This window comes from Brachycentrus maculatus, unplaced genomic scaffold (genome assembly GCF_059751285.1).
Source record: "Brachycentrus maculatus isolate JH-2025_06_01 unplaced genomic scaffold, ASM5975128v1 h1tg000007l, whole genome shotgun sequence".
In the NCBI taxonomy this organism is placed as follows: Eukaryota; Metazoa; Arthropoda; class Insecta; order Trichoptera; family Brachycentridae; genus Brachycentrus; species Brachycentrus maculatus.
In genome coordinates, this window is record NW_028280762.1 from 816,908 (window position 1) to 830,064 (window position 13,157).

A 13,157-nucleotide genomic window follows, 5' to 3' on the forward strand; every position below is an offset into this window, starting at 1 on the left:
ATTTGCACATTTAATTGCAAATATACATATATAAAAGAAGAACCGTGAGAGAAATGAAATGGGAGAATGATCTGTTAATTTACAGATAATAAACACTCCTTAATCATAATATTATTTGAACACATATTTTTTATGTTAAACTGTTCATTATTTCCATCATTTTCCATTTTATTTTATTAGTCTCTATCAATACCTAAATGGATTTTAAAAAATGAATGATTTTGAGAAAAAATAGATCCCATGGAAAAAATGTAGTGTCAGCTTGAGAAATTTAATAAATAAATAAATATGCAGGCTGTAACAAATATAACAATTTGTGTGAATAAAACAATTTGTTTGTACAGTACCAAGAAAAACATTGCAGTGTAGCAGCGATTCAAGAGAATCATTTTGATGTACAGTTTACATTATAGAGATCTAATGCATAAATATGAATTATGCATTTTTTAAGCACGTACAATCAAAATTTTAGAAAGATTTTATGTTTCCGATTAAATTTAAATTTCAAAATGATATGTTAGTCATCAAAATAATTATCTTGGATATCGCTAAGATTACTTTCAATGTAGTTTTAAAAAATAACCAAAATATTAATTAAAAAAGTCATCACGTTTTATTTAATTTAGATGTGTAAATTTAACGAAAGGTGTGTGTCTACCGTTTGAATGCAGAAAATCAAAGTGATTTTGCTTTGAAAACATTTTATCGTTTATTAATACGCTTCTTACGGAAAAGGAAGCGCTCTACGATGTATGCTTTACATAAACATGCATTTTGGTTGTGAATATGTTAAAAATTATATCAACTAGCAAATCAATCGATGTATAGGAACACCAAAATATAAGCATCTCTGTACCATCACTTATTCATTAATAAATTATCAAATTTTAACGGTATTTTTATTTAAAAAACTAACAAAATCCCTGTATTCCACAACTTGCGAAATTCTTCTGCTAGCTGCTAGATCCTTGCAATAGTCAGGTCTGCATACAAAAGCACTGCTGACAAATTGTCAGCAGTGGACGTCGTGAATAGCAGGAACCCGATTATATTTTACCTGATGCTTTATAAAAGAGGCAAGCTTGATGGCGGCTCTTGGGCCAAGCCAACTGAATCGCCTTTTCTTGATGACAGTTGTGACCAAGATTTGCTGCATCCTACGCCTTATCTCTTTGTTCCTCACAAAGTCAAACCACCGTACGCCTAAAATTCTTAGCAGAAACCTATTCTCGAAGGTAAGTAGAGGGCAGCTCTCGGCCCTTGTAGGGTGCCATATTTCACAGCCGTATAAGAGAAAAGGAGCAATGGAGGCATTGTATGAGGCATCTAACTTGTATAAGTTAGATGCCTCATAAAAGCCTGCCTTGTAAAAGGCTGTGCAAAATTATAAGAAATACAAATATATTTTTACAAAACAACAAATGTACAGTTTTTACATGAAAAATTATATTTCTGCAACCACACAATACCTTACACAATGCAAACATGTTTTATAAATTCCATTTAGGTGTAAACTTTTTTGCAGTCATTTTTTCTTCTAATTCCTTTTTGTAACTGGATACAATTATAACACCGTAGCCAAAGATTACTGTAATTGAATGAAATGTATAGAGATGCGTATTCAAAATTTGTAAATAAATGTGTATTAAAAAAGAATGTATTGTTTTAAATCTGATCTAAAATTGACACAAGGTTGCATTCGAATACCAGCGTTACTTTTTTAACTGGGACATTGTTTTTTAACTGTTTTTTTGACCAACTGTGGTCACTGGACAACGACATCTGTTGAACGTAACAGCAACACATGGAATTCTTATAATAATTCATGGCGGAAAGCGTGCTTCTTGATATCTGGTGTCGTTTGAAATTTTCAATGTTTTCAATACAATGCTTCACAAGCATTGTGAAATAATACATATTAGAATTTTTTTCTATGTATTTTTTTCGTTTCAATTTAACCAGAATGACTCACAACAACACATGGCCAGATACAGCTAGCAATAAATAATTTAAGATAAATGTTTTAATATGTATCGAGTGTGTGGAAACTTCATATCTATTTATTTATTTAAACTTCATGTACAGAAAATAAATAAGTACATTGGCGGGCTTATTGCTTAAAAGCAATATCTTCCAACCAACCAAAAACAGACTAGTGATATTTGTCAATATGTTTGATACCATATATTGCGGATTGCAATCAGAGGGTAGATAGTACTTGAATTTAAAAAAAAAAACATAAATTACAAATTGATGATCATGAGAAAGGCAAAGGAAAAAGGGAGTTTAGGGAAGGAGGTAGAGGGAAAAACTAAGGCAGGAGGTTTGATGAACAGTTAGGATACTAATGTAATGATAGATAGTAATGTCTCAGATGTTTCTGAAAAGTTATATCTATGCAGATTCTTGACAAGGTAAAATTATATATGGTACATGATGAGTTTTACCCTTAAACTGGAAATATATTATCACAATTCAAAACTACATTTTTGAAAGGATAGTTGTAATATCAGCTTACCTATGGAGATTGTGTGATATACAAAATAGAAGGAACCTTCAATAAAGTTGCGGTCTAGGAACATCAAGATGAGGTCGGCTACTGAACTTGTATAGTTGAGAATTAGTACCCAAATAGAAATAGTGACCCAAATATCCATTAAATCTCTCTCAAGCTTAAAAATAAGAAAAAGAAAAGTCCCTTTAATGCACCTGGATAAGCCATAGACAAAGAGGAATGGAAAATTTTAATTACTATATGGAAAATAGAAAAAAGTAGAGCAATATTTTAAAAAGATAAGTACAAGATATGAATGAAGGAATGCATGGGTATTTGAGTATAAAACAAAATCAACAAATACAAGCGATTGATAACATTATCCATTATCACATAAATATTATTACAGCAGAACCTCTTTAATCCGAACACCTCTGCAATCCGAACGTCCACTCATCCCTTAAATACATGCCTAGAATGGGCTGACCAAGTGGTTATTCCTGTGCCAGAGAAGATGCTTTTGCTTAAATTGAGAGACAAAGCTTTTTACTTGTTATTAAACAAATCTCGACCAACTAAAATATTTGATTTGTTTTAAAAAGTTGAATAAATACCTTAAAAATTTAATAAAACATAGTTGTTTTATTCAATAAAAATACCCTACAGATTCTCTGTACTGTAATCCGAACACTCCACTAGTTCGAACAGAGAGTAAATTTTAGGCATTCGGATTATAGAGGTCTTGCTGTATATATGGCAAACCTGTGTTATGCTTAAAAGAAGAAAAATGGAGGAAATCATTGAAATGATTGCGCAGATCAATATGAAAATATGAGTTCCGACATTCAACATCTTTTGGTGTTTTGTTGTGGTATGGTAGTATTCTTCGTGTTTTACCAATGAAAATATTATTACTGATAGCCATATTATTGAAAACATCTGTAAAAAAAAAAAACACTTAAACTGATACAACATGAAAGAATTGATACTAACACTTTGTATTAAAAAAGAACTCCACCGACAAGACACACAAGGTGGCTTGGTGGGTATCTGCAAAAAAAAGTTCTAAATATGTATAAATTGTGATTTAAATAAATTCATACAAATAAAAATAAATAAAAAAAAACTTTCCAAAACTACGTAATGATGCAATACGTTGCCAACATACTTAAATGCTTCGATCTGTTTTATTTTACTAAGGTTCAAATTCAAAATTCAATTCAAACAATTTGACACAATATGATATAAATATGACACAAAAAAAGGCGGCAAACTTGATAGGATATCCATATCTCAAAACTAATTACTTAACAAAAATTGGATTTGGTATTTAAATTCGTACTAAGAAATTAGTAAATGCATGTTATACCATTTATTTAAAAAAATTGGTAAGTAAATGGTATATTTATAAGAAAAATTAAAATGGACAGATATAAAAATTGGTACTCAGAAACTCCTTTAAAAATAAAAGATCAATTTATAATCAAGAGACATGAGAGGTTGATTAACACATTAACTACCAAAAGCCGATTAGTTGGCTTTTCAAACACCTATAAGTCAGTTTTTCTACCCTACACACTAAAAATAATTTTCACAATTATGTACATCACTATATCGATTTCAAATTGTTTATTAAAAAAGGATATTAACTAAGAAGATGAATATACGCATTATTTTATTTGTCGTAAATTTACAAGTTTTTTCAAGACTTTTTGGACTTGAAATTATAAGCAAAAAATGTCATATTGTGATACATTCTAGATAAATTTTCACTCATGCAAACCCTTATCCGCACCCCAATGGTGCATAGGGCACTGCATCATTTAAACGCAGTGTTATCTTGATCGTTAACACATGGAGGAAAGGTGATAAGCCCTCCGCTTCAGGTACCAGTCCAGGGTAATATTGAATAAATATTACAGTGAAAAAATCACTTTTATTTTTTTGTCCCCCCCTAAGAGTCGAACCCGGGACCTCCAGAACGGTAGCCGAGCGTGCTGACCATTACACTACGGAGGCGGACAAATATTTATTATTTATTAAAAATATTGTCTTTAATGTGTAAAATTTTTATTTTTAGTAAAATTCCCTAATTAACAATCATTATAATCAAACGATTGGTACAGAAATTATGAATGTATTTTTTAATTGCATGCATTTTTTGCTATTGGTACAAATATGCTTGGTTCTTAAGTACGTCTAGCAGAAATTTATTGGTTAATAAAGTTTAAATACAAAAAACATATAATCATAACTGTTTTTCAGACCAATTCTGAGAATGCAACAAAACACGATCCGAATTTTAAGCTTGTTCCGACGCAAAACTCTGGTACTTTTGGCAAACCCATATTCTCATTATCTTTAACACATTCAAATGCAAACTGTCCAATAAGACATTTTGACAGTATGTCAGAGAATTTTCATGTTCCACCATTTTAAATTTAAAATCTCAAAATATGTTTTAGAAATCAATCCACAAGCAAGTACCTTATATCGATGTGCCCTACGTAAATTGCTCTAACTACATTTTTGTCAATTTTGTGTATGTTATCAATTGACCGTTATCTACAAATATAAACAAACAAAAATATATAAAATAAATTACGCCTAGTTTTCAGGCTTATAAGACGCTATCTACATCGAATTTTTTAAATGAACTGAACTCCTAAAACGTTAACTACTTAATTTTGACAAAGCATAAAGTTTTAAAACGATTGAATACATTATTTATCGTGTTTTTTAATGTATAATACTAGTTTAAAATTTCAGATATATTGATAAAAAAAATACGTTGAAAAAATCTTCTGACCTCTCTCCTGTAAAGTAACAGATTCTCACTTCACGTAGGGGCAAAGCAGGAAATTCTTATTTCTGTAAAACATTGTAAACTTTGATAAATGCACAATTTTGCGAATTATTTATATTTCTTGCACTAGATTTTGCCTCGACACGTGTTTCCTCAAGGTTCCTACAGTTCGTGGTTTTTTACAGTTTATAATTTTGACGACCAATATTATTAGCATTTAGCTCTAGTCTTTCCAACATATAAACTGATATAAACAAATAATAACAATAAACACAATAATAAGTTTTAAGATCTTTATTTTAATATATAATTTATACAATTTATCACAATGTTACTGAAGTATTTATCCTCAAAATCTGGTTGCTTTGAGATTTATAGCCTCAAGCTAAACAAATAGTTATTCGAAGAACTAAATTTACTTATAAAATATAAATTACAGCCGCTAACGCAAACGTCAAAAATTTGAATTTGTATTTACCATAGACTAATTTGATAGCGGACCATAGAGCCGAGGTGTCCTCTGAATGCGTTTATAGATAAAGGTCCCGGTAGGTACAAATTTATTTGACTGTGACGTACCATACATGTAGTTTAGCATATTAGGCTACCGTATGTGGGTCGAGAGTTTGATCCCAAGGGGATCAAAATAAATATAAAAGCAATGTTATGTGGGTTGGTATTTGAAGTACAGGATTAATGAATTACTTTGCATTTATATAATTAACGATCAAATTGACATTACACTAATTTGATGCAGTACCCCATTGAGTGCTTATAAGGATTAAAACAAGATTCTTGGATTCTTTTACATTGCTGCAAATACTTTTTTTTGCGAATAAAGTTGTTATAATAATCCTAAACATATGGTATAGGTATACATATTGCAAACGAACAGAGAAAATTTTCTAATACCATATGAATTCATCATCTCAGATGTAAAAGTAATAAAAAATATCGTATTTTGTGTCCAAAGTGGGTAGGTAATTGATTCTCTAAAAAATAAGCTTAATCGAAATACACCTCATTTAGTTTAGTAGTAATAAATTGCAAGGCGATGTTATGGTTTCCATCTTTCATCAAAACGTTATGAGAAGTACGTATGGAGCTGTAAAGTACGTAATAATAATATTTATTTGTGTATGCGTTATATTATACGATCCTTCCTAGCGGGTCATGACGTAATTTTAGAATCCAAAACGATATCCTCAGCTATGATGTCACGCCTCGCGCTTCGCTGAGCCAACTCGATTCGACGTAACCCTGCAATACGAAAAATATACATTTGTTTTGAAAACTACATTTGATAAATACAAAAAAATATATTATATGTAAATAATAATGTAAATAAAAGTAGAATTCAATCCAATAACCATGTTTAATTTTGAATATATTATTTGACAATTAAAAATGGAATTCCACCAACTGTCTGCAGTTACAATAAATACATAACTCTTCTTCAAACCCTCATCCGCACCTATTGATGCGTACGGCACTGCTTTGCATTGGCGCAATGTTATCTTGATCATTATTTACGCGAAGGCAAGGTGATCAGTCTTGCGCTTTTGAAACCAGCCCTGGGTGACAATAAATATTAGGTAAATATTAGAACCCGGGACCTACCGAAATGTACTAAAACGCACTTACCAGTAGACAATGGAGGCGATTATCCCCTGAGGGGCATATATAGGGTCCGCCATCTAAAGTTTTTTTTTTCAACTAGTGCTTATTTCGTGAATGGTAACACTTAGCTCATGTCTGATTTGACAGATAATTAGTTTTATCCTTCCGCTAAGCGAATATGGTTGTGTATACGCTTGAACAACGCTGGGAAATATTGCGACATTACTTTGAAAATCATGGTAATGTTGCAGAATGTGTGCGAAAATTGCGTACGGTTTTTGGAAGAAGAGAAGCACCGTCAGCTCCGTATGTTCGTTATCTTGTGAAAAAAGTGAAAGAAACTGGCATCCTCATCGATAAACCAAAGCGTGAAAAGCCAAAAACAGTGCGTACACCCGAGAATATCGATGTTGTGGCAGAAAGTGTGCGTGAAGCGCCATCAACATCAATTCACCGTCGTTCTCAACAATTGAACATTTCGGAGACATCATTGAGACGAATTTTGCATAAAGACCTTGGTATGACGCCATACAAAGTCCAATTGGTTCAGGAGTTGAAGCCAACTGACCATCCAATGCGTTTTCGCTTCGCTGAGTGGGCCTGCGATCGACTTACAGAAGATGCCGATTTTGCCAAAAAAATCATCTTTTCGGATGAAGCTCATTTTGATCTTGGCGGGTATGTAAACAAGCAAAATTGTCGTATTTGGGGCACAGAAAACCCGCACGCATACATTGAAAAGCCGGTACACCCAAAACGAGTCACTGTTTGGTGCGGATTTTGGTCCAGAGGCATAATTGGGCCATTTTTCTTTGAAAATGAGCAAGGAGTGGCCGTTACAGTCAATGGCGATCGTTATCGGGCCATGTTGAACGGATTTTTGTTCACAAAAATTGAAGAGGAGGATATTGGCAACATTTGGTTTCAACAGGACGGCGCTACGTGCCACACAGCCGAAGCTACACTCGATGTTTTGCGCCCTTGTTTTCAAAAAAAAAAAGTTATTTGGCGGACCCTTTATATTTAATGTCATAACAGAGACGAAAGATATTTTATTATGCGAAAGGAATATGAAAGTTTGAACATTCACAAGGTCTAAGATCTGGCATTGGCTGGTTTACTTGATCAATTTATACATCATATAACGTTCACAATTTTACATATTTAGTGTTAAACTTTCACAGTCAATGCTTGATAATATACTCTGTGAGTGTTCAGACTTCCATATTCCTTTCATTAAAAATACCTGGTCACTGTTCCACATCCAATATAACGTTAGAATTAAGCTTATATCTATTGTTCATGTAATTAATTATCAAGTATGCACCATTATCAATTATCAATAATCAGGGTTGGAATAAGAACAATATACCATTTAAGAAATAAAAACAAAATAGATTTTTTAGAAATAACCCTTAACAAAATTGTTTTAAAAGGTTAGTTTTTTTAAATGTCGTATTTCTGTTATCTGTCGAATAGAGTATAATAATTGTTTCGGTATACTGAAAAGCATGGTGGCCTTGTGTGTCATGATGTAATGTATAGAGGTGGCTACTCTTATAGACCAATTCTCAAAACGGGCTTGTTTTAAACTGAACGAAATTCTTTCAAACCCATGCACGAGTTGTCATTCCATAGCCATATTGTTTAAAATAACAAAAATATTTTTAGCTTGTACTTATTTTTTCAATGATTTTTTAAAAATATGCTGAAGTAAATATATGATCACACTATTATCAAAACAATAATTAGGTTTATAACGTTTTTAAACGTTTTAGTGCGTTATTTTGTCAGTCAATTTAAACTGTAGTAGGTATTATAAATTGTTTCAGCATATAGTTATTTGAGTGTTATAATTTATATTTGTGGGAGTCTTACTCGGAGCTTTAAGGCTATACTCGCAAATACAGAATTCAGACCGCCGGAGAGGTAACACGTCCCTCAAGCCCGATTTAAAAAAAATAATGTATACAGGATATTTTATTGTTTTTTAGATTTTTTAACTCCTCGTTTCAATAACTCTTCTTTTGAAAACCATATATTTATTTTGAAGAAAAACTTATTTTACAATACAAAATTGGCGTTTTAAGGTGTGGAAGGCAACCAAGGAGACAATGGTATGCGCATGTGAGGAGAATGGTACCATCTAGACTCCCCATATTGCACAATACAACTCCAACCCCAAGGTAGACAACTCCCGGGCAGACCAAATGGATCGACAACTGGGAATCGACATCGCAGGATGCTAATCCCTCTTGAAAACAGGCCACAAGGTCTCCACCAAGCAGAAGAAGAAGAAAAAGAAGACAGATCTGGCAACCTTTGATATTCTGGATGGCTGTTATTTGAATTATTTGATCGCCCTGTCACTCGTGGCAACTTTAGTAGGTACCTACTCTATTTTTAATCTGCGGTGGGTTTTTGAGATTCTTGGTCCCACAATATCCCGGAAATGTACCGATTATTTCAATATGATTAAATATTTTATTTTTGCTAATAAAAGTTCATAGTCAAATAAAAAAAACATATATATTTTTTTCATCATGGCGGGGAAAAAATTGTGAATGTTTTAAACATAGATTATAACTTTTTTCCATGTTACGATTTTAATTTGCAGATGTGATCTTTTATAAATTTTTAAACTCATACATTGATTCGTCGGAATTGCTGTAACGTATAAGCCGCTTGTGCACTACACGGAATTTCACCGTCCGGCAGTCCGGTTTTAAAAAATAAAAGTGACTACGACAGTTTAGCGTGATCGAATTTACGCGCAACGTGTTCACGCACCGATCCGAAGAAAGATGGACAAAAGTACAAGCCAATCCTAGCCAATCATCGTTTTAAAACGCCAACTGAAGTACTGGACGGTAAAATTCCGTGTAGTGCACTAACGCCCATAAGGTTTAGAGTTCCCGGTCGGACAACTGACACCTTAGCGCTTTCCACGAGCAGGACAAACTGTAAACAAGGTTACTATATTTATCGTTTATCAACGATGAATTTGGGAATTTTGATACATTCTACTCGACATTGTCAGCACTGAGATCGCGTACATAGTAAATCCATATATTTATATCGTAGTGTGTCCCAATTTTCACATAATTTGTCTTGGATTTGAGCTTTGATCTTTCCCTCTTCCCCTTTTCCTCCCTCCCTTTTTGTTGTTGTTTTGAATTACCTAACGTCCAAGTGACTCTGAAATCTAGCTACGGCTTATGCAACACCACTTATCGTGGCCTTACTAAGGCTTCAACTTTTTAAGTTTCATAGCCTATGCCTACTCGTGAGTGGATTTACTCTTTATATTTAAAGTCACTATAATTTCATCTAATTCATGAGTGAAAATTCTAGGCAAAAACACTCGCTTTCCTCACTCCCGACCCTCTTCCAGGTATTTATAATAAATTACAAAAGTGAAATTTTGTAACTGGAATGTTACAAATACCTGTTTTTTTGTAATTCATTAATTAATGTATTTTAAGTAACTGTTCTGTAAAATTGCTAAATATTTTTTTTTTAAATACGCGACGGACTTGGACTCGTGTGAAAAAAAGGTTGGCTAAGGAGAGTGAAAAATAACATTACCCATTAGGGTAATTCTTTAATTATGATAATATCCAAAACATTTTTTAATTTTCTTTTGATTCCAATCGCTCTCAACGTATTGTATGTATGTTTGTTATTACTTTGGTGTTATGAGAGTAACTGCACAACGATATTATGTATCTAAATACACACGTGATACAACACAATGCTGTACGAGATCCGAGAATAAATTCCCTCACACTCAAATTCAGCTTTCCTGCTTGTTTACACTGAAAACATACAATAATTAAAACGAAGAAATATGTGAAGTGTGGAACTGAACCGATTATTCCCAATTCTTACATATACAAGTATATGTAGATAGGAACGAACTAGCAGCTATAAATAGTACACATTATGTATGTAGCGTATGTGTGGATTCGTAGATTCTTTCCAGAGCTGATACAGGGCAATGTAAAAAATATCATTTTTCTTTCTTCAGTAGCCTAAAAGAAAAAAAAACAACGGAACAAGAAGATTCCGTGTGGAAAAACAAATAAGACTGGATAAGAACTCTCATTCGTAGAAATCCAGAGGATGATACATGATCGTTCTAAATGGAGAGTACTCCGGACGAATTAGACTAACCTATAAAAAGGTTTTGATTTTCAGCATAAGTATTGCTAAGGGCCTGAGAAGTGTCCCCATAAAAGGTTTTCACCTTCTCGGGTGTTCCCTATCTACGAGTACATCGCCCCCACAAATATGTTCTTGAGTTTTTTTTGAGTTTCTGCAAAAACGGTTTGAGTTACAACAAAATTAGACGAAAAGAAAACTATTACAATTAATTTATCGGATTTATGAATCGGAACTACCTGACTAACTGAACTAACTAACTACTTATCCCTTTCACTGCCTACACTGGGGCACATCTTTAAACTTAGTGGTGGTATTACAAACGTGTGTTTATTTAGATTGGCAGTGACAGGGACATTGAAAGCTATTTTATGTAAATTCACAATGAAATCGGGATACAATTGCTTTGCAAGAGATTATCTGTCATGAAGTTTAGATGGTTCTGTATCAGATCCAGGAATGCAGTTGGGAGAGATTTCAATTGCCCATTGACGCCAACACATCGCTAACTCCTTTCAAGAACGTCATATATCCAAAATCGACAATTTTCAGTTGCGCATGTTTTCGGAATGCCAGAAAATATTTACCCGCTACAGGGCAGAAAGTGTTGTTTTTGCATTTTGAAGAAAAGGTTTTGTTTGATAATTTTTTTAAATATACTTAATATTTTTCAAATGGAGAAAAATCATTCAGGTTTTACCTTAAAAGATCTGTAGCACAGTAAAAAGTTCAATAAGTGGCTTGATATTTATTTTCCATACGTTTCATTATATTTTTAAACTTTAAAAACGATCTCCTGAAAAATTTAGTTTTTTGATTTATGACGTTTTTGAAAGGAGTGAGCGACATGCGTGTCGATTTCGGACCTGCTTTTCAGTCGCATGCCACACCCATCGATCGTAAATATCGCTATATTTGTATACATTATACATTCAACGTTGTATGAGGAGAAGCTGGGAGAAATTCTAGTTAGTCTAAAATACCAATCCACCAACAGTCTAAAATACTGATAAAAATAATCGAGAAAATATTTCTTTGTTCTGCGTGGAAAATGAATACGAAAATGAATCTTGCATCTAAGAAGGCTTGTATTTTAATTTTCTACTCAAAATTTGATTTAACTATTAAGTTTCACTCTCCTTTTCATTCACAAAAGTAAAAAAAAGTTAAAGGGTGGTATTACACAAAGTGAACGATGAATGATAAGGAGAGTGTTTTATTACCATACCACAAAGTTAACTATGCTTTTAATATACAAAATAAATTATAAAGTAGCTAGATACTCCAACCAGAGTCCAGATTTTAGGTTCTGATCGATCTGGTCATGCCAAGTCTTTTTGGCCGTCCTCGTTCTATTATCCTGTTCACATTTGCCAAATACACTTTCTTAGTCATTCTCTCGTTATCTATTTGTTCCACATGTCCATACCACCATAAAGAACTTATCTTAGTATTTTTAAGTAGGTATCCTTAGTTCAGCCTTAGATACATTCCTGTCTAACATCTTAACTTACAATTCTCTCATACAAAGATTTTTCCTCACATTCGTCTGAGGGAACGCAAATGCGTTGAAATCAACGGAATTCACTCAGCTTTCATCTTTCATTTGCCAATTCAATGTTTAGCCTACAACACCAGTGTCGGTATTAGCACTCCATTGTGAACTCCCAGTTTAGCTCCCATGGACATATTTTTATTTGCAAGCACTCTATTCAAAGCACCACTTATTATATTCCCTGCATTCACCATTCTCTCAATATCTGTATCCACTTTTTCATCCCTTGAGAACATGCTTCCTTGATACTAAAAAAAGCTTTGCCAAAAATCAAAACAAATAATTTAAATTTGAGGTTTGATGAAATGCTTAATTCACCCGGATTATTTGGGGACTAATGCGTAATTATGACAACATTGAAAACATTATACCATTGTCTATAACAGTGGTCGACAAACTTATTAGCTAAAAAACCCTGCAAAAAATATGCACATAACAACGTTTAAAAATTTCCAGAGAGCCAGATTTGTTTGTAATTCTAGTACACCGTAATTATAATTTTAGTCATTTATAAAATT

At 32.9% G+C, this 13,157-nt stretch overlaps 1 long non-coding RNA gene across 2 annotated transcripts; it reads right to left on the bottom strand.

Annotated features, from left to right (window-relative positions):
- Positions 1 to 1,411: 1,411 nt before the first annotated feature.
- On the bottom strand, positions 1,412 to 4,901 carry LOC148313600 (uncharacterized). Of its 2 annotated transcripts, none has more exons than XR_015837589.1 (4): positions 4,750 to 4,888; positions 3,257 to 3,433; positions 2,519 to 2,672; positions 1,412 to 1,588 (listed from the first exon to the last, which is right to left on the bottom strand). It is a non-coding gene; the product is annotated as an uncharacterized LOC148313600 (long non-coding RNA). The 2 variants fall into 2 exon arrangements; XR_015837582.1 differs by having other exon boundaries at positions 1,423 to 1,588; positions 4,762 to 4,901.
- Between the last annotated feature and the right edge of the window lie 8,256 nt (positions 4,902 to 13,157).